This window comes from Quercus lobata, chromosome 10 (genome assembly GCF_001633185.2).
Source record: "Quercus lobata isolate SW786 chromosome 10, ValleyOak3.0 Primary Assembly, whole genome shotgun sequence".
Lineage (NCBI taxonomy): Eukaryota > Viridiplantae > Streptophyta > Magnoliopsida > Fagales > Fagaceae > Quercus > Quercus lobata.
This window is the reverse complement of record NC_044913.1, coordinates 40,724,533-40,750,499: the sequence shown is the minus strand read 5'-3', so window position 1 is coordinate 40,750,499 and position 25,967 is coordinate 40,724,533. Positions and strand designations below refer to the sequence as shown.

The following is a 25,967-nucleotide window of genomic DNA, read 5'->3' as shown; positions in this document are numbered from 1 at the left end:
ATGCTCATTCCAGATTAGTAGGAAACAGATTTATTAGCCTATTTTATATAGGGACAAGGTGCTTGTTAACATTTCCTTTTTTGTGTTTCACTTATAAAAAAGAAAAAAAGTTGTTAAAAAAATTGCCAAAACAGATTAAAAAAAATTGCCAAAAACTGAAAAACTACTAAAAGTTGATAAAGTTACCCAACAAATTACCCAAAAGTGTGTTTTTAACGGACACCTTATGGTGCCCGTTAACACAACCCTTTTATGTATTGTCATTTGTCACTTTGTATAGTAGGGGACTTGTAATTCATTTTATCCCTAATAAGAATACCTATAACTTTCCATCTCTATGTAATCTTCGAAGGAAGAGACAATCTGATCGTCAGATGAATCTTTTTGTACGTTGATGATTGACACGGTGTTCAAGGAAATCTGAAGAGGGTTGCCACCATTTTCTTCAAGCAAAACTAAAAGATTTTAACCAGTTTTGAGGAATGATCTGGGCACATGATACCTAGCAAAACATATATATGCATATATACATAGGAAATTACATTTGTAAACTTAATATTGGTCTAATTTATGCATGTATGTGTGTGCATGCACATGTATGGTTGTCCATATAGTCCTATATGCACTTATTGAAAGAGAAAGATCTTTGTGTAAACTTGAATTATAAATTTATAATACAGTGAAATTGTGTGTACAACAAAATAATTTGTAAATAAAAAAAAAAAAAATTGCAATAGGTTTCAAGTTTGTGGGAGATGACTAAAAACCCTCTATGGTATAGGTATATTAGTAAATTGGAAGATGAATACTAATGGCGTGTCATACATGCATGGCAACAAGTTTAATAGTAAGTGAACTTGTTTAACTAATGGCCAAGTTAAAATTCTAGAATTAGTACAAATTTTACTATAAAAACTTACAAATTGATGTGATAATAAATGTGATCGGTGCCACCTCAAAAGATAATAAATGAGTGTTTAAATTATTTATTATGGTTAAATTAGGTTGATGACCCATCTTTTAATAAGACATATATATAAAATAAAATTTATAGTATTCCTAACATCACTATAAAATTCACATATTTTAGAAGTAGAATTAAATGGGAGGTTGTAAAGAACTTCTTTCAAGATCATTGTGGTCACTTGTTGTAGGTGACTTTGTCATAATAATTATATAGTTATACTATAATAAAAATAGGGCAAATTACATATTTCTAGTTTCTACCATAATCTTTCAATCCAATTACTTTTATCCCTTTAAAGTCTAAATTATTGAAACACATGATTGACCTCCCAATTTTAAAGTGTTGCTACAATGTACCCCTGTGTTAGTTCTTACAGAATTTTAGTATTTAGAGATGGGCTTATATATTTTAAAAGAATAAGATTTTGGGCCTAATATATTAATATTATATATATATATATATATAGTGATAATTCTGAAATGGTACATTGGTATTTATTGGTATCAAAATACGTTGTTCTCTTGACCAAACCGAAATGGTCTCTCCAATATGGTATTAACTCTCTTGGTATGTACCACCTAAACTTTAACTATGAACTTTGCTACACTATAATTTTAGAGTCCTAAGATTCTAATCTCCTTTTACAAATATTTTTTTAGGGAATTCACTTTCTTGTGTGTGTATGTATGCACATTGTTTTTTGTTTTTATTTTTATTTTTATTTTCTTTCCATGTTTGGTGTTTATTAATTATTTTCACATAAAAAGCTACTGTGGATATATAGCTAATGGTTACATATAATATTTGTGGTGAATTGCCTTGGTAGTCATGGAAAGAAATCCAATAGTGACCAATGCTTTGTCCATTAACCCAAGCTTCACCTTTCCCCATTGAACTAAGGTTTAAGGCAATAGGATCATCTCCCTTGGGTGCATCAAAAAATATCTGCAAGATTACCAATTTGCAATATTACACAGATAAACTATAAACTATAAATCATATAGGGATTGTAGAGTAAAAAACAGATATAAATTTTATGTTTGAATGAGTTTAAATTAGGGGTGTCCATATAACCCGGTGACCCGCTTAACTTGCCAGACCCGCTCGAAACTGACCAGCCACCACCTGCAAGATTCCCCAAAAACCTGAGCCACCTGACTTGACCATAAAATCAACAAAATCCGGCGAGATCCAAAGGTTTTCTAACAAAGAGCTTCTTGAAATCCACTGCAATCCACCAAATCCAGCGATATTTTTGATTTTCCGATGAAGAGCAACATGAAATCCACCAGATCCGGCGAGATCTCGTCGAGATCTAGTCCAGATTTGACGGATCTGCCCAAATATCGGCCAGATCTTGCCCGATTTGGCCAAATATCAACACCGGCTTCAAAACTCGAAACCGACCAACAACCTACCCGAAACCAACAGACCCAAACTGGATGATCCGACCATTAAAACGGGTCAGTTTCAGTTTTGACTTTCACCCACCCAAAAAGTTCGGGTCGGGCACAAACCCGAATCGGCCCGACTCGTGGACACCCCTATTTTAAATTTTATTAAATACTATCTTAATTTTCTTTGATTTTTCTCTTTTATTTTTAAAACCATTATTTGATGCTTCAACATTTTTTTTTTTTTTAATTTTAATTTTTTATCTTACATGAGATTTTTGTTATAATATATATGAAATGTACAGTTACATACCTTGTACCAAGTAAATGTTTGGTTGGTAGAGATTCCATTTTTACACCACACTACATCTCCCACATTTTCTTCTCTATATATTTGCAACTCTTCTCCAAGTAGTCCAACCTGTAATGGTTAATTAGTATAATTTAAAGGGTCATGCTAACTAGTGCCTTTAGGGCATTAGTTAATAATCCAGTTAAAGAAAGTTTTTATGGGAAAAGAAAAAAAACAATTAATGTTTTGACATTTTTTTCATTTTCCATAAAAGTGATGTCAAAACTTTTTCTAAAATAGATTGTTAACCAATGCCTTAGGGGCATTTGTTAGCATTTCCCTAATTTAAATAATAACAATAGAGTAAAACTTATGTACAGTACTTTAGGTGCGGTATATAATGTTCCTTAACTAAATTCAAATGTCTAGGAAAATTGAATTAAATTATCCCTAAAAAAGACAACATTGTTTAAGTTGTTTATATTAGTCAATACAATTGGATGTTTGAATTGAGAAACCTAATTTATTGTACTTAAAGTGCTATATCCAAATTTTACATATAACAATAATGTTGGAAGATTAATCAAGATAAAAGTGCTAACCTTGTATCCCCATTCATAGTTTGTCAAATTATAAAATTCGTTGTCGTCGCCTTGAATTGTCATTGTTGTTAAGCTAGTCCTTTTTCTTTCAAGAAAAGCTCTTGAATCCTTTTCACAAGCAAAAAAATAAAATAAAATAAAATGGAGGTAGCATATGATAGTTTTTAGACCCCTTAAAACACAATTGATTTAACCTAGGTAATTAGCCAAGTTGTTACTTAATCCAATTTAATAAATCTAGGTTATCACAATCACAAAGATCATATCATGCAAAGCAGCGAAAAATAAATAATACAAGATATGATCACCTAGGAAACCAAACCGGTAAAAATCTGGGGAGGATTTGACCTAGCTATCCTCAAGGTAAACTTGAATCCACTATCTTGAAAGAATCAAAGTTCATACAATAAGACTTACAAGCCCCCACGCTCGACTTCTTATTGCTACCAACCAGTAGAACTTACTGACACGACCACGTGCAAGCTCTGAATCCACAGACTCCTTCTTTCTTGGATTCACCACCAGATACAAGCACACCCGCTTATGTTTTCTTTAAGCTTCAATGGCAGCAACCGAGTTGATCATCAAGGTGTAGATAAATCTTCTCCTTGAAAACCCTAACTTTGTGTAAAGGAAAGCTCCTCTAGATCTCACAAGAGATTTACACAAATCACAATATGAGCAACACTAAAACGTGGCTAGGGTTTGCCTTTTATACTTAGGACAAATTAGAAAACCCTAAAACGTTTTAAAACAACTAGGGCTGAGTTGGAAAATTTGCAGAAAAAACATTCTACCCGAGCTTCGATCGATCGAGCCAGGCCGAAATGCATAAAACTTTTTTGCATCAGCTCGATTCCAAATTTACATAAATGCATAGCTTTGAGCAAGACTAAAACACTTCTAACACATTGTTTTGATCATGGTTTGCCAACAATACACATTAGAGTTCTAAATACATAAAAACCTAAGTCTTTAGAATCTAACAGCATATAAATATAATTTTTAAGAAATAAATTACAAAATCATTACCTGTAGCCCAACCATTACGCTGAGTATAGAAATATTGTTTATTCCATCTTTTACCATAAATGGGATATCCATCGTGAAGTTCTTCGTAGTAAAACTTCCATTTGCAGAACCTGAATACCACCAAATAATAAGTAAGGGTTAGGGTTACTAGCTTGTAACTCCAAAATTCTTGAATGTTAAATCAAAGGTTTCAATATATATATATATATATATATATATATATATATATACACACGCACACACACAACCATTATACTCTCTTTTAAACTTTCCGGTTTATCCCCTAAACTATTGAACACATGATTGACCTCTCAAATTGAAAGCTTTGTAGCACTTAACACTTTTATGTTAGTTTTCATATTAAGTTAGACGAAAACGTGTGCACGTGATATTCACGTGACATCGTCTGACTTGGACCTCATTAGGAGTACTTAGAAACTCCAAAATGTCCCTTTTGTAATTTAATTAGAGGGGGTGACATTTCTATCTTTTTACTAACCACTAGTGGGTCAAGTGAATATCGTATGTGCACCTTTTCTGTTTAGGTTAACAAGTAAACTGATAGATGGAGGTTAAGTGTTACAAAATTTTTGATTTGAGGGGTTGATTGTGTGTTTTATTAGTTTAGAGGACAAAGTGTAAAATGTATATAGTTAGAGTGAAAATGTGTAATATTGTTTTGGGGTGTGAATCACAATTGTTTACCTACATATAATGAGGGATGTTGCCTTACACAAAATAAAATGGTCGTAGTTAATTAAAAAGGAAAAAAGAAAAGAAAGAAAGATATTGTCTTTCCAAGAAGTTTGAATATAATTAGTAACCTAACTATATATATGTTGTTCAAAAAAGCATGCTCAACATGTGCAAGAGATTGAACATGAAGTATTACTTCGGTGGAAGAAAAATTGTGTTCAAGCCTGTATTTCAACAGAAAACTCCATTAATAATATCATTAAGTTGATGCAAAGAAGAGAAGGCATGCATATGGTTCATGCTAGTAAAATTCAAAGAGAAATGAATTTACCTAAGAGTATACCAAAGATAATCAAATTTGTCTTTGGTTGTACTCGTGTGCTCAAGTAAGCCATTTGATTTTAGTGATGTATCTTCGAAGTTCACAATCACATCTTTGAATTCTTCCCAACTATCAATTGAATCAAAAGTTTGTGTTATTGTTATGATTTGGTCATTATACTCTGTATTCACCTATACAAGATAAGATAAACTAGAACTTTAGCCTGCCATCAAAAGAAAGAGAAAAGATATATATACTTTAGATTTGCCAATGATTGTAAACTCACAAGATATCGATTAAGTTCTAAACAACAAATTTCCTATATTAAATTATGCACATAATGGTCTTGTCAAAACAAAAATTCGAGGTATATTAGAATATAAATGATTTTTAAAAATAATTTCAAACCAAAATTTTTCTAGAAAATGTCATGAGCTCAAAACTGTAGTTATAATGCAGGATTACAAACATGAATAATGGTCAACTAAAAGAAAACAACTTGTTACATTATAACTTATCTTTGCTGAATTGAAGACTATATTTTTACAGTCTGGTAGAATGCTGATCGACTTTGGAAGCAATTTAAGTGATATATTTTGAAATTGTACAGTAATGTTATATCCATCATAGTTTGTAAGAAATGCTACTTAGCCTCCAGTCTCTTCTTGGAAAACAATGGCCTAAGTTAAAAGAAAGAATGAAATACTTGTTATCATAATCTTGAAAGTTTCATCTTTGAGTACATAACATTCAGTGATATATGAGATGACTTTTGGCACATTACCTCTTGATGTTGGCCTAAAGAATAGTTTGTTCGTACTCCTTCAGCATAGTTGTAAAGCATAATTTAATTGCAGTGTGCAAATCCTTAAGATGCCCCCACTTAGGTTGCCTTTTTAGTCCAAAAATTATCAGAAGTAGTGGATTATTAATTGAATTATTCATCTAATTAAGAAGCATATGCTACTCACCATATTCATCAAGAGGAGCTTGATCATAATAAGCTGTTATGATATATGCAAAGCTTGTTCTCCCAAAATGTTTTCCACCATGGTACTACATAAGGAATGTAGTATTAGGGACATTGACATGATTAGGTTGAGATAACTAAATGGATTATGTAATATGCACCAGTGAAATTTAAAAGAAAATATACTCAACCAGATTGAAAAATAATAGCATTAATTATGAGATTTATAACTTAAATACCGTACCATGTAATAATTTACATAGCTTCCATTTCTTGCAATAAAAAGTGCTACATGAAATGCAATGTCTTTAGCAGATCTTATGTATGGCTTCTGGCCATATACTTGATAGCTTTAAGAGAAAATTAAGTACAGTTAGTTGACTCTTAAAATGATTAATAATCACATTTTCCTCATTCATTCAAACATCAATTGTTATTGACAAATTCAGTACTGAACAAAAATATCTAGGAAACCATTGTCTTAGATTCATCTTACAGCAATAAGCATTCTCTAGTTCCCTCCAAGATTGATCCACATTGATCTCATCATCACTAAGCAAAAATTTCAACCATCATTATCTCTCCAAATAAAAACTATCATTAACTCCGTAGTACCGAACTTTTGAAGCTAATCATTAGTTTCTTATGGTACTATTCTTTATAGACTTACTAACTAGTACAACAGCTAAGACCTTCACATACTTTATTTTTGTATCAAACATGACTTGTTGATTCTTATCAGTGAAAATTGAACCCAAGAATGTACCCACTAGCTGAATTATTGTTCCTTTTGACTCCTCTAGAGAATGGAATGGAATGTAACATTTTACTTAAAACTTCCTCCCCTTAAAAATGGAACAATATATGCAGAGATTTGATCATACAAAGAAGTCCAATTCTCTGTCCACAATGATGGTTTATTTGGTGAGTTGGGTCCTCCAAAAGTTTCTCCACATCTCATCCCGTTGCATGTATTAATCGGCATGTTTAATTTATTAAAAGGACATACAATACATGGTCCATTATGCAATCAGTTGAATCTTACAAAATAGCAAAGAGAACATTTTAAAATTAGCAGGTTAGTTCCTAAGTAAAACTAGTACTAAAACTAGTAGTCTTAGTTGATTAGTAAACTAACCACTGCATCAGGAGCATCGGTTTGCTTGCACATGATCCATGGTACGCCAGTTTGGAGACCAACCGCCATTTTAGTTGCCCAATGAACATAAGGGGGTCCTTTTTCGTGGAATGCTGCTTCAACGTTTTGATATTCATTCTCAATCTATACCAGCATTAATTAGCATATGTCCGGTGAGAAATTGTATTCAGTAAAGAATTTATTACAAATTGACTAGTAAGATACGGTATAGTACCTGTGACAGTACGATGGGACCTTCTTGTGAGGCATATAAACTCTCTGACTTCATCAAGTTCACTATTTTTGTAGTAAAATTTTGCATGTAGAACTACAAAATTAAACCAACAAACTAATGAAATCATTTTAATTATCTAAGTACCGATATATCAAATTATTGCACTTTGATTTATGTACGGATTTTAGCATAGCATCAAAATACAAAAATGTGGAAAATTTTCTATCAAAGTAGCGTAAGCATGGAGTGGCTTACAACCTTGAAAGATGCTAAAGCAATCCTATTACAACTTTAGAACCCTAAACCATGCCTTTTACGGCTTAATCACTTTTAAGCTAAACTAACAAACTAGTTAACATATAAATGATTAACCAATTTCCATATAACAAGAACTAAGCTACACTAGGCATAATGTATAAATAGTAATATGGACATAAGGTAGAAGCATTTAAACCAAAGCTAAACACTAAGAAGTGTTTAGAAAGAGGAAAACCCGAAACCGGGGCGGAAAAACCTCTCCCCCGTCGGAAATCTCCACTAAACAAGATAGTTGCAATACATGGGACACTATGAACCCTCCGAGCCCACAAGACTAATGTACTTGAAACCTTCAAGTTCTAGCTAGGCCCTTTCTTCTTCTAGCTTATTGGAGACACCCCATTGAAGCACCAATGGAAAACCACCAAAAGATTGGATTTTTAATATGGTTTCCTAAGTTTTTATGGATTCACTCACAACTCACGAGGTACTGTGTAAGGACGTGAGATGAATGAAATACAAATCTCAATCAAGGATGAATGAGATGGAAAAGAGAAGGTAGAGTGTTTTTGCTCAAAACTAAAGCTTTCTCTTTTCATACATAAGAATTTTGGCTTCAAATTTGATAATAAATAATTTCTCAGTCACACTCTTATTTGAATACCAAGCCACGCACACTAGCTCAAAAAGTGTGTGTTGGCAGATACACAATGGACATAAAAAGTTCAAAGAACAAAGTACACCAATCTTGCAACTTGCAACCTTGTCCAAGCTTGGCTGGTCGCGACTTGCCTAGACAATACTTTGATCTTGGCTTTTTGCCATGTGTCACTCGTAGATAGAGTAGGTTGCCTGAAGTCACTAGATGACTTTGAATGCAGCTTTCAAAAATGCAAATGAGGCTCAATTACAATCTACCCCAAATACAATTAAGCACCGAAAAGATACATTAAAATGGTTAAACAAAATACATACAAATTTGTCATTGAATAAAGCCAATAAACATAGACTTTCCAAACCTTGCTATTTGAAAGAAAAAAGTAATATCTTATCAATTGATTAGCTCAAATGGTGTCACATTATCAAAACTAAGGATGGGCATAGGTAGAGCTATGCTATATTAAGTGGGGGAAATTGTCCCTGCTGGGGCAAATTCAATGACATTGTAATGAAGATCAAATCTATAATGTGTGTCAAAGTACAAGTTCAAAAGGTCTAAGATGTAGCTTAAAAGAAGATAGTTATTCTGAGTTTTGATTGCCATTCGATCAATGCTCAATCAATCGAACGTGTGATTTTGACAACAATTCGATTGTCGCTCAATTGATCAAAAGAAGAATTTTGACAACAATTTGATTGTTGCACAATCAATTGAGAATTATGAAAAGAAAATGTGACTTGTTTCATTAAAGTCTATGTTGCATTGGTTTTCATGTTCTACATGCAATGATATAAAGTCATATCATAAACACTACTATAAACATTTTTTTCCCCTTTTTAAAGAGGCTACCGCCATGAACTACAATGAAGTAAACCTAAACCCATAATTGATAAACCTCGTGTGTTCAGAATTCCATATTCATAATGAAATTGTTGTTTTTGGTGATCAAGAACTGAAACCTTAGAGTCTAAATCCTAGTGCTACTTATCTAGAGATCAAACCTTCAAGGAGGGTCCTTAGAGTAGGTTAAAGGGTTCGATTGTGATCATGGATGAGGTTCTTGAGAAGGGATTCATATAAAATAGTTAAGATGGTCTAGAGTTGGTGTAAGGGCACATCAGTATGTTTATATATAGAATAGAGTCTAAGGTCATAGGTATGAACTGGATTGTAAAACTTCTTTTCATATAGTGGATTTCCTTATTAGGGTGAAGATACACTCGGAATGTTTTTCCCACTTGAGTCAATTCTCGATTTGTTTTCACTTTGCTACCAAATTTGTGTGTTATTCTGTTGATTGAATTATTTTCAAATTTGGTTTATGTTGTGCTTTTAGGTATTTAATCCGAACTATAATCACCATATGATTCAGTAATTCACTTTTCAATTAATCCGCATAATTAACTCAAGAGGTCTAAAGTAAATATATATATTTTTTTTAAATAATTACATCCGCAATTGTTTTTTGGTAAAATCAAATGATTTCATGGTAAACATTAGATTTAAAAATAAATAAATAAATACTTGTGTATGAGAGAGAGAGAGAGAGAGAGAGAGAGAGAGAGAGAGAGAGATGCTTAGTACCTTAAATGGCTCATTGTTTGATCAATAAACAATGCCAGGGACATCATGCCAAGAAATGGGTGCAACACTTGTGGGAGTCAAATATAATCCATTTTAAGATAATGATAAGAATAACGATAAGTGTTTGAGAAATTAAATTGATAGTATCTTAGAAATATATTATTGGGTATAAATAGAAAATTTTGAATCTAAAAAAAAAAAAATACATATTAGTAAATTTTAAATAACACATGGTGCAACTTTAAGCAATATTACACCTCTTAATAGCTTTTTATTTAATTAATATTTTGAACATGCCACGGTTGGATTACATCATCTCTTTGTTCTTAACATGCATGCCAAGTTTCGTACTAATCACATATTATTTACTAATTAATCCGTAAACTCACATTTCATGCATAATTTTAAAACATAAAAACTTGAAATTTAAACATTTTATAGATGAGATAGTTATTGATCTCAAATTGCCTTGAAGCATTGCACGCATGGAGAGTATAAGAAAAATATGTAATCCATTTATGGATTTCTCAAAATTCGCATACAATAAAAAGACATTTAGTTGTATAATATTGCTTAAAGTTATATTGGGTATAATTTGAACCTAACCCACCCACCCACCCACACACACACATATAGTAGAGAAAGAGTTTGAACTCTGGACCCTTTTTTCTAATCCAATCATAATGACAAACTATTACTTGCCTAAAAGAATAAATGATCGGGGAATAGTGAATTTAATTATTTATCTATTATTATAAGACTATAACATTTCTCTATAAAAAGACTAGTATAATCTAAAACATTTTTACAATGCCAATAAGACCTACTTTTTGTTTTCTTCTTAAATAAGTTCAGCCGCACATTGAGGAATAATTATCTTATACCACATTTATGCTCCTCTTTAAATATTTTAATTTTTAAATTAATATCAATTGTTAAATATTTTGAAAAATAAAGTTGACCCATTGGTGGGCCAAAGTTTTTATTTTTATTTTTTATTAATGCATTGACTTTAGGTTAATGGAATTTTCTGATGCTTCCAATAAGAGTGTCTAGGTTTGAATATCTATTCCCTAACTTATGATGTATATATATTATTAAGTAGAAATTAAATTCGGTAAGGATGTGGTGTAAAACTCACGTTTTATCCCTCCAATCAATTCTAATACCTGTATATAAGCACAACCACACCTAATCAATTCTAATACCCATATATAAATCTTACCAAATTAAAAGTTTATTGAGATGTAATTAGGTGTGGTAGGATATATTGATTTTAAGTATATTGATGTAACAATATCTTATTAGATTGTGTAAAACATGAGTTTTACACCTCATCTTTACTAAATTCAGACTTTACAAAGAATCATGATATATTTAAAATAAAGACAATATGGTGTAAAACTATTTATTATGAGGTGATTTACTTGTTTGGAAAGAAATATTTAGAAGTACATATTTGTGGTCTTGTAATCAATCTATTCTAACTATAGCAACTGTTAATGATAATAAAAATTTAGTTTGCAAAGAAAAATAACTATAATTTGTTCTAAATCTAATAATGTTCTTAACACTAGTAGGGATATTTTTCGTGGATCGTAGGAAGTGGAATGAGAATTAACCTATGTATGTACCCATAATTCCATTCACTCTCAATGAAAGGTCCAATCCTAAGGCAATCATACAACCCTTGTGCTTGGATTTCTTTGATGAATAGCACCAGATCATATCTTCCACTAAAATCATACTGTGCGACACGAAATCCCCACATGAGAGAGAGAGAGAGAGAGAGAGAGAGAGAGAGAGAGAGAGAGAGAGAGAGAGAGAGAGAGAGAGAGAGAGAGAGAAGGGTTGACTAACTTGACGAGGTTGAGGCTCATGAAGATTCCAAAACACATAGGTTTGAATAACATCCAATCCTCCTTCCTTGGCTTTAGCTATCAAAGATGGCCACATCTGCTCCAAAATTATATAATTTCCTTTTTTAGATAATATTTTGTTTGAATCAAAAAAATATTTGTATATATTGTAATTAGTATTGCTAAGATTGTTGTCACATATGTATTTCCCTGTGGACAACATCATTTAACCAAAATTTTTATTATTATTTTAGGACTAAATTATAATTTGTAAATTATTTAGTAGCTTTGATTTTTTCTCCCAAAATTTTTAAAGTTTGGATTCTTAACTCTTACGTTACATGGATTTAAATCCTTCCATCATGCACTGTGCTGAAGCGTCCATTAAGTATCAAGTGAGATCCAAATGACGTTCTCATTCAAAACTATGTCATTTTGAACCTTATCAAAACCAATGACACCCTCTAGGATTGTATTTGTTTTAATTTTTACACCCTTTATGTTTGGGATGATTTTGATTTTGCACCGTCTGTATTCAGAGTTGTTTTGATTAGTTGAACACTTAACAAACATCTAGGCATGATGCATTGACAGAAGGGAGTAATTTCAAACGATACCTAATGTTAGGGGAGTTAATCAAAATTTTGAACCTTTAAGGGACAAAATCAAAATTATCCTAAACTTTTGGAGTAATTTGCAATTTAGTCTTATTTTAGAGTTCACATTCCCCACAAGTTCTCCTTTTAGCTAAAATTAATAGGAGTAATGCTATAAATACAACAAAAATTCAAAAAACTCCCAAATTAACATACCGAAAAATTTAAATCAGGAATTGCAGTTGGTTCATTTGTGAGTTAGCATGCTAATTTAAGAATATTATAAAATTATTGAACATTTCATCATGTCCCTAGTATTAACAATTAATAAAACAAAACATTACACTACCCCTTTGCATATGACTCTATATGGGTTTTGTTTCTGTGGGGCATGTGATGTGAGTACATGAGGTACTTCCAACTCCAAGTCTTCAATAGACAAGAGTCACAGACTTTACAGGACAAACATGCGGCAAGGAAAATGAAATATCACCGAAAAGTTTGACGGTACTCCTGCTACCCGTGATGCAATTATTGCCAATAGGAAACAAATGAAATGATGTGCTTCTTGAGCTGAGCTATATGTAAGGTTAAATCTTTTGTTCCTTACAAAGAAAATGGTTGCCGGGCAGCTTTATTTGTTGAAAAGGAGAAAATAGTTAGGAATGAGGGAACAAGTTGGTTAGGAAGAGGTTTTTATTCCTTTCTTTTTTGGTCAGCAGGAGGACTCTTATAAGAAAATGATTAAAAGAAAAAAAAAATTAAAGGCAAAAAAAAAAAAAAAAAATTATGACATATTCTTCATGCTGGCCTCCTCTATTAGATGAAAGACAAATTTTATTGATATTGTAGGGACACGTTTTATAGTCCAAGTCCAAGATGTATGAGATCTTGACTCAGTGAACCTGGTACAATAAATTTGTAGAGAGTGGGTTGAAGAACTAGGCCCTGATAAGTTTGACAACGGCCAGTATGGATTTAAAAGTGATCATGAAAGAACAAGGAGATTAAAGTTGAATGAATTTACTGTCCGATGAGGTATTTTGTCATACAAATCAATTACAAATATAATTTTGATTATTACAATGCTCTATGATCAATTTTCGATCTCCTTCTTATGGAGGGTCTCTTACATTATATAGCTCCCTTTGGACCACCTTGATCCTACACTTGTTGATCATTTGAGCCCTTACTTGAGTGTCTGTCCCATCAGACACCTCCTTTGGCTTTTTTTGAGTTGTGATAGCCAATACAACACTGTTTAGGGGTCTTCTCCACATAAATGCGGCCAAAAAAGTAGCTGCAGTGCATTTAATGCAGTGGTTGCAGCTTTTCCTTAGATATTTTTAGGTTTCCTTCCTTCTCGTATGTTCATGAGACACGTCCCTATCACCGGAGCTTCTTAGGGGATCATTCCAATTGCTAGAATATATGCTTGAGTTGTATTCATCATATCCGAGGAGGAGTTCTTCTTCGGACCACCTTCCATTCATTCCTTACTTATGAGACTTTAAACCGGAACACCTCATAACTGTTTGTCCCTCCTTGGACCATTCAACGTCCTCGGACAAAACCTAAGGCCCAATATAAGATTTTGGGCTCTTATCCCTACAATAGCCCCTCAAAACTCTGGTTTTTTCCCTTTCATCTAAGGAGAAAAAGTGGGGTTTTGATTTATTACAAATTAATTTTACTTGATTCTCTGATTCACACACGTGTGAGAATACCATTTTACGTGCCCCATAATTGCTTTTGATGTTTCAAAGCCCACAAAGCATCATTAATTGCCCTAGATGGCGCTTTGTTCCCTAGATCTAATGGTGAAGCACAGATCCAATGGCCGAGCTTTATTTTTGGAATTTTGATCGGGATAACTCTCACCCATCCTCACCTCCTATATAATGCGTATGGGGAAATCATTTCCCCATTTCACAAATCTTCAAGCTTTCCAGAGATATCTAACACTCAAATTCTCAAAACTTTCCAAGTCACCAGACCTTTTTCACCCGTTCCTCAAGAAATCTTTTGAAAATCTCTCTAAAGGTATCAGGGATAAGCACACGCTTTAGTTCCTGTAAGTTTATATTCTTTTAAACATTTCTTTTTCTCCTCGACCATTCTCCTTGGCCTTCCAGTTCTTATTTCTTCACTTACAAATTCCAGTCGCTTTTTCTTAGTTTGTCCAAATAGGTAGATTTGCAAGCCTAGTAGACTCCCTTGCCAAAATAGAAGCCTTTAAAGATAAGTACCATATACCCCAGGAAGTTAGCCTATGATATTGTTCCCTAAAACAAATCATGTCACACAGAAGGGAAGGGGAGGTCATTATGCCCATTATAGCTTTCATAGAGGGTGGGATGACTCTTCCCATGGGTAGGATAACATGGGACTACCTCCTCAACCATAGGTTATGCCCCCACCAATGTGCACCAAATATGTTAAGGATCCTAGGCTGTGTCAATGCTCTTAACGAGCATCTCCAATTCGGACTTACCTGGCATGATGTGGTCCACCTATATGAATGCCACTCACAAGCCGACGAAGGGTTTTACCTCAAGTCCAGGTCGCCCATCATTAGGCTTCTCGCACCTCCCCAAATCTAACAAGGGGATGAAGGATGATTACCTCATCGCTTCAGGGGTGTGGCATGATGGTCTTCATTACCCAGTCCGCGAAGGAGTGCCAGGTGGGATACCTTAGAGTTAGGTTTCCTAGCAAGAGACTTAGATTCTCTAACCCTAACCATATCATTATCTCTCTGTCATTCTGCTGTCTTTTGATGAAAGAATTTGATTTTCTAACTGTGTTTTGCTTTTCGACTATGTTTGCAGATAAGAATCAAGTTACTCCTAGGCTTAGATTTATCAACATTGCGGCTCTCAACTACCTACTCAGATCAGAAATATTTATAAGCGAGAATGGACAGCTGTGAGTCGTCCACCTGATTCTGGAGTTTGAGCCCATATCGAAGATATTCCAAGAGATTGAACACGCCATTAGAGCAGGTGACCCACGATTGGCTAGGATCGACGTATCAAAGCCGGATTTCCTTGCTCGAGATGACCTTCCCCCAGTCGTACTACTGATCCGGCAGAATCCTCCACCGTTCGCAATACCACTCCAATAGGTTCCGCCCCAAGCAACTGTAGTAGAAGAAGAGATAGCATCCTCCCGTTTATCTCTTGAAGAAGAGATAAACAAATTTTGTTTCAAAGAGGAAGGAGGAGCGTAGGAAAGGCCTATACAGCTCTCGGATTCTGAAACTGAGTCCGACAGATTTTCTACAGCTCATCCTCCGAAAATAATTGTTGCCCAAGTCACCACTAGCTCAGGGGAAGAAGAAAAAGGCATGGACTTGAAGCAGAGGACCAGTTTAATGGTGAACATGAACAAGGGATCAACTTCAAAAGAAGTCCCTAAGACCCAAGTTCCTCCCTATCTCCCCCCTCCTCCCCCGCTCCTTACTGACCTTGAATTGCATGCCAACCCGAATCTAAGGAAGAAGAGGCCAGTTGAAGACCTAGAGGAAGGCGAGGTTGCCCCTAAAAAGGGGGCTAAACAATAGAAGAAGGCTAAGTACCCCCAGGACAAAATAGCCAAGTCTGTGGAGAGCCGTGACGAGGCCAAAGTGTGCCGAGGGCCGAGCACCTGGGCCCCTCGGCTGGAGATGGAGGGTGCTCCCATCCCTTGGGATGCCACGATTTGGGAGTCTTAAAGGGGGCACGCCACCTACCTCACTGAGGCTTTGGAGCAACCTCTCCTTCTCCCCCGAGACATGGAGGGTCTTAGGCGTACTAGGCAACCGAACCTCTTCATGTCAATGAAGAGGGACCTTGCAATGGTAAGCCAACCAACATCTCTTTTCGCTAAATACTAAGGTTTATATTCATTCATATATGTATTTATTTTTATAACCCCTTTGCCACTTTTATGCAGGTTGCCCAACAAATTTATTTAGCCAAGGAGTGGGTCAGGAACGCCCGTGACAAGGTTAAGGTTAAGGCCCACTCCCGTCTTGAAGCTGAGAAAGCTCTTGGAGCCCTTAAACAAGAATAGAAGTTGTCTGAGAAGCTTAAAGAAGCTATCCAGGCTCTCCAGAGTGCTGAGGTGGGTCTAAAGACCATAGAAAGACAAGCCGAGGACATGCACCAAAAACTGTACATAACAAAGATAAACCTAGCCACCTAAAAACAATCTGTTTTGGATCTTAAGGCGGAGCTACAAAAAGCCAAGGATGCAGCTCGGGTGGCTAGTGAAGCAGTTAAGGCTGCGATGAAGGCATCCTACAAACGTGGGGTGCGGGACATGGAGACTCGGTTGGTAGTGGAGGTGGTTGTAGTATGTAGGGTCTACTGCATTGAGTCGTGGGGAGTAGCAATGGATCGAGCGGGAGTCCCTATAGACTCTAAGCTAAGAAGGACCAAGAATATCTTCTTCCCGGAGGATATTCGAGAAATTCCAGAGTCGGACTCTCCTCCCGAGCATCTACTTACCAGCCAAGCTCCTTTTCCTAATGCTGAAGTTTTTAAAGGAGCTAGAGTCAGTCACCGATGAAGGCCAAGCCCTCCAAGAATGCCCTCACTATCAGGGATGTGGTTTCCTGGGCCAAGGATGCAGAGGCTAAGTCTAAAACTGGTGATGTCCACTTCGAGGTTGTTGATCCCAAGAAAGACCCTCCCCAAGCCAAGGCCTAGAACCCCAAATATAGGGTTTTCTTTTGTAGGTTTTTTTTTTTTTTTTTTTTTGTATAAATTTTTGTGATGGCGTTTTGCCCTCAGACAGTGTATTCCCTTTTTTGTTTAATGAATTTTTTTTTCTTTTTATCTCTTGTACCTTTACTTTTATGTGCTTCGAAGCTTATGACTGTCATAAATAGTATTGAACTGTTGCTGCTCTAATTTTAATAAAAATTGGAAACAATTATGTATCAGTAACAAAGAGATTTACTCCATACTTGCACTGTGAAATGACCCTTCTGCAATAAAGGACTTTGAAAGAAAAATGGAAGGGGGAGATATTCTCAATTCTGCCCAACACTTGTATAAATAATCAAGGTCATTAACTTACTCAAAGCCACCGGTTCGAGGAGTTGGTTATAATCTTTGATCTGTTTAAACACTTAGATAGATATCGTAGTGTGTTAATTTCCTTAAAGCATCTAGTATGAGGACCCAGGCATAACTAAGGTTCTATTTAAACACTTATAAAGATGCCATAGTGTGTTAATTTCCCCCAAAGCAACTGGTTTGAGGATCCAGGCATGATTAAGGTTTTGTTTAAACACTTATAAAGATGTCATTAAGTGTTAATTTCACCCAGTACGTGGTCTGAGAGACCAGACATAACTTAGGATCTGTTTAACACTTATAAAAATGCCATTGAGTATTAATTTCACCCAAGTATGTTGTCTGAGAGACCTGACATAATTTAGGATCTTTTTAACACTTATAAAGATTGAATAATGGGAAGCATAATGACTTTAATAAATGAATATATTGACAAAAGAGACTTTCATTAATAATAATACATTTTCAGGTTGTTTACATTCCACGGGTGTGGTATTGCATGTTCATCTAGGTCTTCAAGAAAGTATGTTCCTACACTAGCCACTGAGGTGATGCGATAGGGTCCTTCGCAATTGGGCCTTAGCTTTACCCACGCTGGGTTCTTCGCAATACCCAGAACTTTTCTCAACACCAAGTCACCAGGCACTAATGGTCTCAGCTTTACGTTGGCATCATAACCTTGCTTGAGTTTGTGTTTGTAGTATGCCAATTGAACCTTTGTACTTTCTCTTCTTTCTTCAATAAAGTCTAGGCTCTTTTCTAGCAACTCGCTGTTACTGCTTGGATTGAACGAGCTGGTCCTTAATGTGGGAAGCCAGTTCTAAAGGAATGACAACCTCGGCTCCATATGTCATTGAAAAGGGGGTCTCTCCTGTTGATTTGCAAGGTGTAGTTCTATATGTCCAGAGGACATGTGACAACTCTTCTACCCATCTTCCCTTCACGTCATCCAACCTCTTTTTGAGTCCATTAACGATGACCTTGTTAACCGCCTCGTCTTGTCCATTCCCCTGAGGATAAGCTAGGGTAGAATATTTATTCGTAATTCCTAATTCACAACAGTATCTCCTGAAGGACTTACTATCAAACTGAAGGCCATTGTTCGAGATGAGGGTGTGAAGGACCTAGAACATGGTGACAATGTTTTTCCAGACAAACTTCTTGGCGTCCACATCTCTAATGTTCGCCAAGGGCTTAACTTCAACCCACTTAGTAAAATAGTTAGTGCCAACCAAAAGATACCTCTTATTCCCTACTGCCTTGGGGAAAGGGCCAACTATATCCAAACCCCATTGAGCAAAAGGCCAAGAGCTGGATAGGGGGTTAGGGACTCCTTTTGGCTGATGTATATTTGGTGCAAATCTTTGGCATTGATCATACTTCTTCACATATTCTTGCACTTCTTTTTGCATATTTGTCCACTAGTAACCCTGAGTGATGGCTTTATGAGACAAAGATCTATCTCCTGTATGGTTTCCACAAATCCCTTCATGTAACTCCTCAAGGAGTAACTCTGACGCCTCAGGGTGAATGCAGAGTAGATATGGCCCAGAAAAAGAACACTTGTACAATTTTTTATCCTCGGATAGCTAGAAACGAGCTGCCTTTCTCCTCACCTTATTAGCTTTTGATTTGTCTTCTGGCAAGATGTCCTTTCTCAGGAATAGTATTATGAGATCCATTCAGCTAGGCTTTACTCTGACTTGGTGAACATGGACCACATTTCCCTTTACCTTTGTGGGTTTGCACAAGTCTTCTATAAGGATAACTCGAGGTAAGCTCTGCGCCAAGGAGGTTACAAGCATGGCTAGGGAATTAGCATGTGTATTTCCACTTCTAGGGACGTGCAGTAGGCTGAAGGACTCAAATCCTGATTCCAAATGCCTAACTTGACTTAAGTATCCTTGCATTCTCTCATCTCTTGCTTCTAGTTCGCCCTTCACCTGGTTGACGATTAGTCTTGAGTCCGAGAACATCTTTACTACCTTTCCTCACATTCTTTGAACCATGGACATTCTTTTCAGCAAAACTTCATATTTAGCCTTATTATTTGTGACCAAGAAGCCCAATCTTAATGATTTCTCAATGGTGAGTTTTTCGAGTGAGATCAGAACTAGCCCCACTTTGGATCCCCTTTGGTTTGCTGCTCCATTAACATATACATTCTAGAACGAAGGTTCTTGTAGGGAGATTGTGCCAACCGATTTTCCATCCATGTGCTGTGCTTCTGTCACTTCTTCTAATGAGGGTTCAGCGAACTCGGTCACCAGGTTCGTAAGGACCTGGCCCTTGATAGAGGTACGAGGCATGTACTTGAAGTCAAAAGCCAATAGGACCGTGCCCCATTTAACAATCCTCCTCGTGTAATCAACACTTTGAAGTATAGCCCTAAGTGGAAGTTGAGTCAGGATGACAACTGTATGTGCTTGGAAGTAATGGGGGAGCTTTCACGTACCGTGCACCACCGCCGAGATGGCTTTCTCTAGTGGTAAATAACGAACCTCGGCCTCATGTAGTGATTTGCTCACATAGTAAACTGGTCGTTTATGCCACTGTCAACTCATATCAACACTAAACTTACAGCATGAGGGGTTATAGCGATATAAGCAAACAGGACCTCATCTACCTCAGGACTGGACATGATAGGTGGCCGAGATAGATATTCTTTAAGTTACTGGAAAGCCAATGTACACTCCTCGGTCCACTCAAATCCCTTCCACTTTTTCATCAAGAGGAAGAAGAGTCTGCACCTATTCGCTGACTGAGAAATAAACTGGTTTAGGGCGGTAGTCACTCTAGTAAGCTTCTGGACCTCTTTAGGATTTCGAGGTTATTGTAAACTATTAATGGCTTTGATTTGATCGGGGTTGACCTCGATTCCCCTGTGAGTCACCATGTATCCCATGAACTTGTCTGATCCCACACCAAATGAGCACTTGGAAGCGTTTAGGCGCAACTTGTGTTTCCTCAAAATTTTAAAGATGTTTTCGAGGTTTCCTACCTGCTCAGACACCACCTTACTCTTTACCACCATGTTGTCTATATAAACTTCAATACTTTTGCTCAACTGTGGTTCAAACATTCTCGTCATCATCCTTTGATAAGTAGCCCTGCATTTTTTAAGCCAAATGGCATCACCTTGTAATGGTAGTTTCCAATGGGAGTGACAAAAGTTGTCTTTTCTTGATCGTCTAGGGCAAGTGGTATCTGATAATACCCTTGAAAGGCGTCTAAGAAGCTCATCCAAGGATGGCCCGCCGTTGCATCCACCAATTGGTCTATATTCAAGGCATAGGGAATGGATCTTTTGGGCAAGCCTTATTCAGATCTGTGAAGTCCACGCATACTGGCCACTTCTTATTCTTCTTTTTCACCACCACAGTAGTAGCCAGCCATTCAGGGTAAAAATTTCCTTGATAGCCCTTGGCCACTTAAGCTTCATCACCTCGTCCTTAATAGCATCTGTATGCTCTTTAGATGGGCGTCGAGGCAATTTATTTTTGGGAGTGATGGATGGGTTAACATTTAAATGATGGCAGATGAAGTTCGGATCTATCCCCGAGGCCTCATAAGCGTCCCATGCAAATACATCAATGTTTCTTCTAAGAAATTCTACTAGCTTTTTCTTTTCTTGAGGAGGCAGCTGAGCTCCGACCTGAAAGAACTTCTTCGAATCATCACCTATAACAAACTTTTCTAAATCCTCGCACTTCGCCTTCTCGATTGATTCGTTGATAGGCAGATCTGGAGCTTTTGATTGCTATAAGCCCCTTTCAGCAGAGGCCGTGGAGCCAACTTCGTGCTGATGTGAGATGGCCGCTACAAGGCATTGCCTAGCCACGGATTGACTCCTCACAATCTATTCAATGCGACCCTTCTAGGGGTATTTCATTTTCTAGTGCAGAGTAGATGAGACGGCTTCCAGGGCATGAAGCCATGGTCTGGCCACAATAGCCGTGTAGGGGGAATAGGTATCCACCACGATGAAGTCTATCTCCACCACCTCTGATCCTACTTGCACTGGTAGCCTAATCTGACCCCTTGGGATGACAGTCTTCCCATCGAAACTCACCAACGAAGAGTCGTAAGCTGTTAAGTCGTCGGGCTTTAAATTCATCCACCTGTATAAGTCGGGGTACATGATCTCGGCTGCATTGCCATGGTCCACCATCACTCTCTTCACGTCATACCCCCCAATCCTAAGCGTGATCATTAAAGCGTCATCATGTGGCTGGATGGCCCTAATTTTGTCCTCGTCCAAGAAACTCAATGTTGGTGGGGTATCCAACTTAGCCCTTTTTGGCCCTGAATTAGCGCCCTCAGCCGGTAGCCGAGCCACGGAAATCACCCTGGAGGGACAAGAGCCGGTTCTCCCTGGAGTAGCAAAAATGACATTGATCATTCCTAAAGGAGGTCTTGCAGAAGCATCTCTCCAGGGTTCCAAACTTGCTTGGTTCCCTTGGCCACTTGAATGATGCAAAAACTGCTTTAACTTTCCTTCTTGGACCAAATGGTCCAAATGGTCCCACAAATATCTACAGTCCTTCGTAATGTGTCCTTGGTCTTGATGGTACTAGCAATAGAGGCTTTGGTTACGCCTCATGGAGTTTCCAGCCATCTTGTTCGGCTATTTGAAGAACGGCTCATTCTTAATCTTCTCTAGAACCTGATGCACTGGTTCTTGGAACACAGCATTAACCACCTCAGCATTAATAGACTCTGATTGCCCAGCAAAATCTTTCCGAGGCCAGTTGTTGTTGTTATACCGGTCCGACCTGAAATCCCTCCTCTCCTGAGGGATAACATTAGCTTTTCCTTTACCCAATTGCTAGTCTTCCTTAACCTTTTTATACTTGTCAGTCCGGTCCATGAGTTGGCACAGACTGGTGATAGGTTTTCCTGTTAGGGATTTCCTTAAACCATGCTCAGTTGGGAGGCCACTCTTGAAAGTACTGATGGCGACGTCATCAAAGTCACTATCTATCTCATTGTATATCTCCTAATATCTGTCTGAGTATGTTTTCAAGGTCTCCCCTTTTCACATGGACAAAGACAGTAGGGAGTCTAAGGGCCGAGGGACCCTGGTACATGTAATAAAACGAGAGCCAAATGCCCGGGTGAGCTCCTTGAAGGAATCTATGGACTCTGCCCTTAGGCTGTCGAACTATCTCATCGTCACGGGTCTTAGACTAGATGGGAACACCTTGCACATCAAGGCTTCGTCCTTAGAATGAACAGCCATTCTCTGACTGAAATGGCTCACAGGCTCCACTTGGTTCGTTTTCCCATTATAGATGGTGAATGTTAACTGATGAAAACGCTGAGGAAGAGTTACCCATTCAATCCTATGCGTGAAGGGCGACTTGGAAATCTGGTTTAAAGCTTTGCTCATAGCATCATTTCCCAGCCCTCAATGAGTTAGGCTCTTGTATCTTCGTTCATGGTGGTGCTCCTCTTCATATGAGAAAGATTCACTAAGAGGAGTCCTTGACCTATGTCGATAACTACTATCCTTCTCATTGTCGGAAGAGAAATCAGATGGGGAGGGAGTTCGACTTTGCTGTGCATGGCGTAACTTCCTCTTTAGATGGTCGATCTCTCTTTGCATGGCTTTACTATGTTGCTCTTGAGAGACGTGACTCCCAACTTGAGAGTGGCTTTTGCCTATATACATAGTATGCACGCTGCCCTTTTGATCTTTCCTACGCTCAAGGTTGGCGAAAGGATTTTCATATTGGAATGCTATGGATTATGCTTGGTGTGGACCTGAACCTACCATAGTTGACCGTTGTTTTCACTATCACACAAGTTCTCCCCATAGATGGCGCCAATTGTAGGGACACATTTTGTAGCCCAAGCCTAAAATGTATGGGATCTTGACCCAGTGAGTCCGGTATAATAAATTTGTAAAGAGTGGGTCGAAGAACTAGACCCTAATGAGTTTGACAACGGCTAGTATGGATTTAAAAGTGATTAAGAACAAGGAGAATATAGTTGAATGAATTCACTATCCGAGGAGGCATTTTGTCGTGCAAATCAATTACAAATATAATTTTGATTGCTACAATGCTCTTTGATCAATTTCTAATCTCCCTTTCATGGAGGATCTCTTACATTATATAGGTCCGTTTGGACCATCTTGATCCTACACTTGTTGATCATATGAGCCCTTACTTGAGTGTCTGTCCTATCAGACACCCCCTTTGACTTTCTGTGAGTTGTGATAGCCAAGACAATACTGTTCAGGGGTTTTCTCCGCATAAATACGGCCAGAAAAGTAGCTGCAGTGCATTTAATGCGGTGGTAACAATTTTTCCTTAGATATTTTTAGGTTTCCTTCCTTCTTGTATGTTCATAAGGCACGTCCCTATCATTGGAGCTTCTTGGGAGATCATTCCAGTTGCTGGAATATATACTTGAGCTGCATTCATCATATCCGAGGAGTTCTTCCTCAGACCACCTTCCATTCACTTCTTACTTATGAGGCTTTAAAACGAAACACCTCATAACTGTTTGTCCCTCCTTGGACCATTCAACATCCTCGGACAAAGCCTAAGGCCCAATATAAGATTTTGGGCTCTTATCCCTACAGATATATTTTCTATACATTACATAGTATAGAATAAAATTAGGATTTATAGTATACACAATAATTCAAAATTCAAATCTAAATAGAAAAGATAGATCACCTTCCTTAATAATATTTTATGAGGGGAGTCCAATCATGATTCTCTTTATAAAGAAAATTAGGTAGCGTTACTGAGTTACAAAACTTGTGATTTATGATTTTATACTCATGAGCACTTAAAGCAGGTCTAAAATAGAAGTATTTGTATACGTATAATAAAATAAAAGTAGTATAGAGTAAATTGGTCGCAAAATATATGGGTAGAACAAATTAAAGGGGCTTAGAAAAACAAGACTATTAGGTTGGGCTAGCTGCAGGGTTCTGATCAAATAGCTGAGACTTGGACGTTCTAACAGATACATAAAGGTCTGGTAAACAATAAACAGGTTATTATTGTTGAAATTTTTTTGCTAAAAGAACTGTAGAAAAAAAATAAAAGTTAAATGAAATAAGTAAGTTGCTCATGTGAAATCCACAAAGAGTAGAAAAAATGAGCAATAAGTTGTCTTGTAATCGAATCCCAAGTAGATATAGCAGATACTAGATAATCAATTGGCAACCACCATTTGTAGCAACCAACTTATCCAAGTTTTAACACAATGACCAATTTTAGATTACCTATCTAGTAGCGAAACGAAAAATAATGCTATAAGAAGAATAGGAAAAATAATTGTGTTAAAATCATATTACCTCAGGTGTGCTACGAGGATAGTGAATTGAACCAGAAAATAGCATTTGTCTCTTCCCATCAATTATGAGAGATCTTCCATCGTATATGACTTCTCCTCCTTTAGCGTGGCCACCAACTTCCCTCATTATAACCATCACAAGTCCCCAATACAGTCTCCACCACCACTCCATCTCAAGCTCAACCTGGTTTGGTTTCTAAGCTCTCTCTCTCTCTCTCTCTCTCTCTCTCTCTTTAGGATGGTGATATAAGAAAACATGAGAAGTGTAAGGTTGAATTTTATCAACCATCTTGTTGACTTTATTCCGTGCCAAATTTGCTTGTATTTTAGCAATTACTAACCTTTTATTTAGGTGGGAATCATGTAAGGGTAGTGTGTGAGAGAGTGTGAAGAAATGCTCAAGATTGTGCAAAGAAGCAGAGACTCGCGATTGGATCTCGCGGGTGGCTCACGACTTGCAAGCTGCCAAAAAGGTGCACACGTGCCAAACATGCCAGAAATTGAAGAGTCGTGCCAGCTGTTGTACTACAGGACAAAAGTCCCAGGCTAGCCAGGCCGTTAGCTGCCGTTAGCTCGCGGCTTGAACTCGCGACTCAACCTAGTTGCGAGGTCAAGTTGCTAGAACACCCTGTTTGGGAAAAACTGACTTTTCACATTCCTTCTCACCCTACTATATATATACCCTTACACCCACAATATTAAGAGAGCTTCTAGAGAGAATTTTGAGAGAGAAACCCTAGAGAAAAACAAGATTGATTCATCCACAATCTTCACATAGAGACTCTTCAAATTCCTCTACTCTCTTCCTCTCAATTGTCAAATCCTTGAGAGGTATATTACCAAAACCTTTTCTCACCATACCCATATCTATGAGGAGGCCATTTGGTGTTTGGGAAGCAGTTAAGAAGGGACAATTTCATATTGGTAGATGCTATGGTCATGTAGCGGTATCCGACAAGCTAAAGAAGAAATAGGTTT

The 25,967-nt window shown here is 37.0% G+C and overlaps 1 pseudogene; it reads right to left on the bottom strand.

Moving 5' to 3' along the window:
• Positions 1-306: 306 nt before the first annotated feature.
• LOC115964749 lies at positions 307-25,161 on the bottom strand (annotated as a pseudogene).
• Between the last annotated feature and the right edge of the window lie 806 nt (positions 25,162-25,967).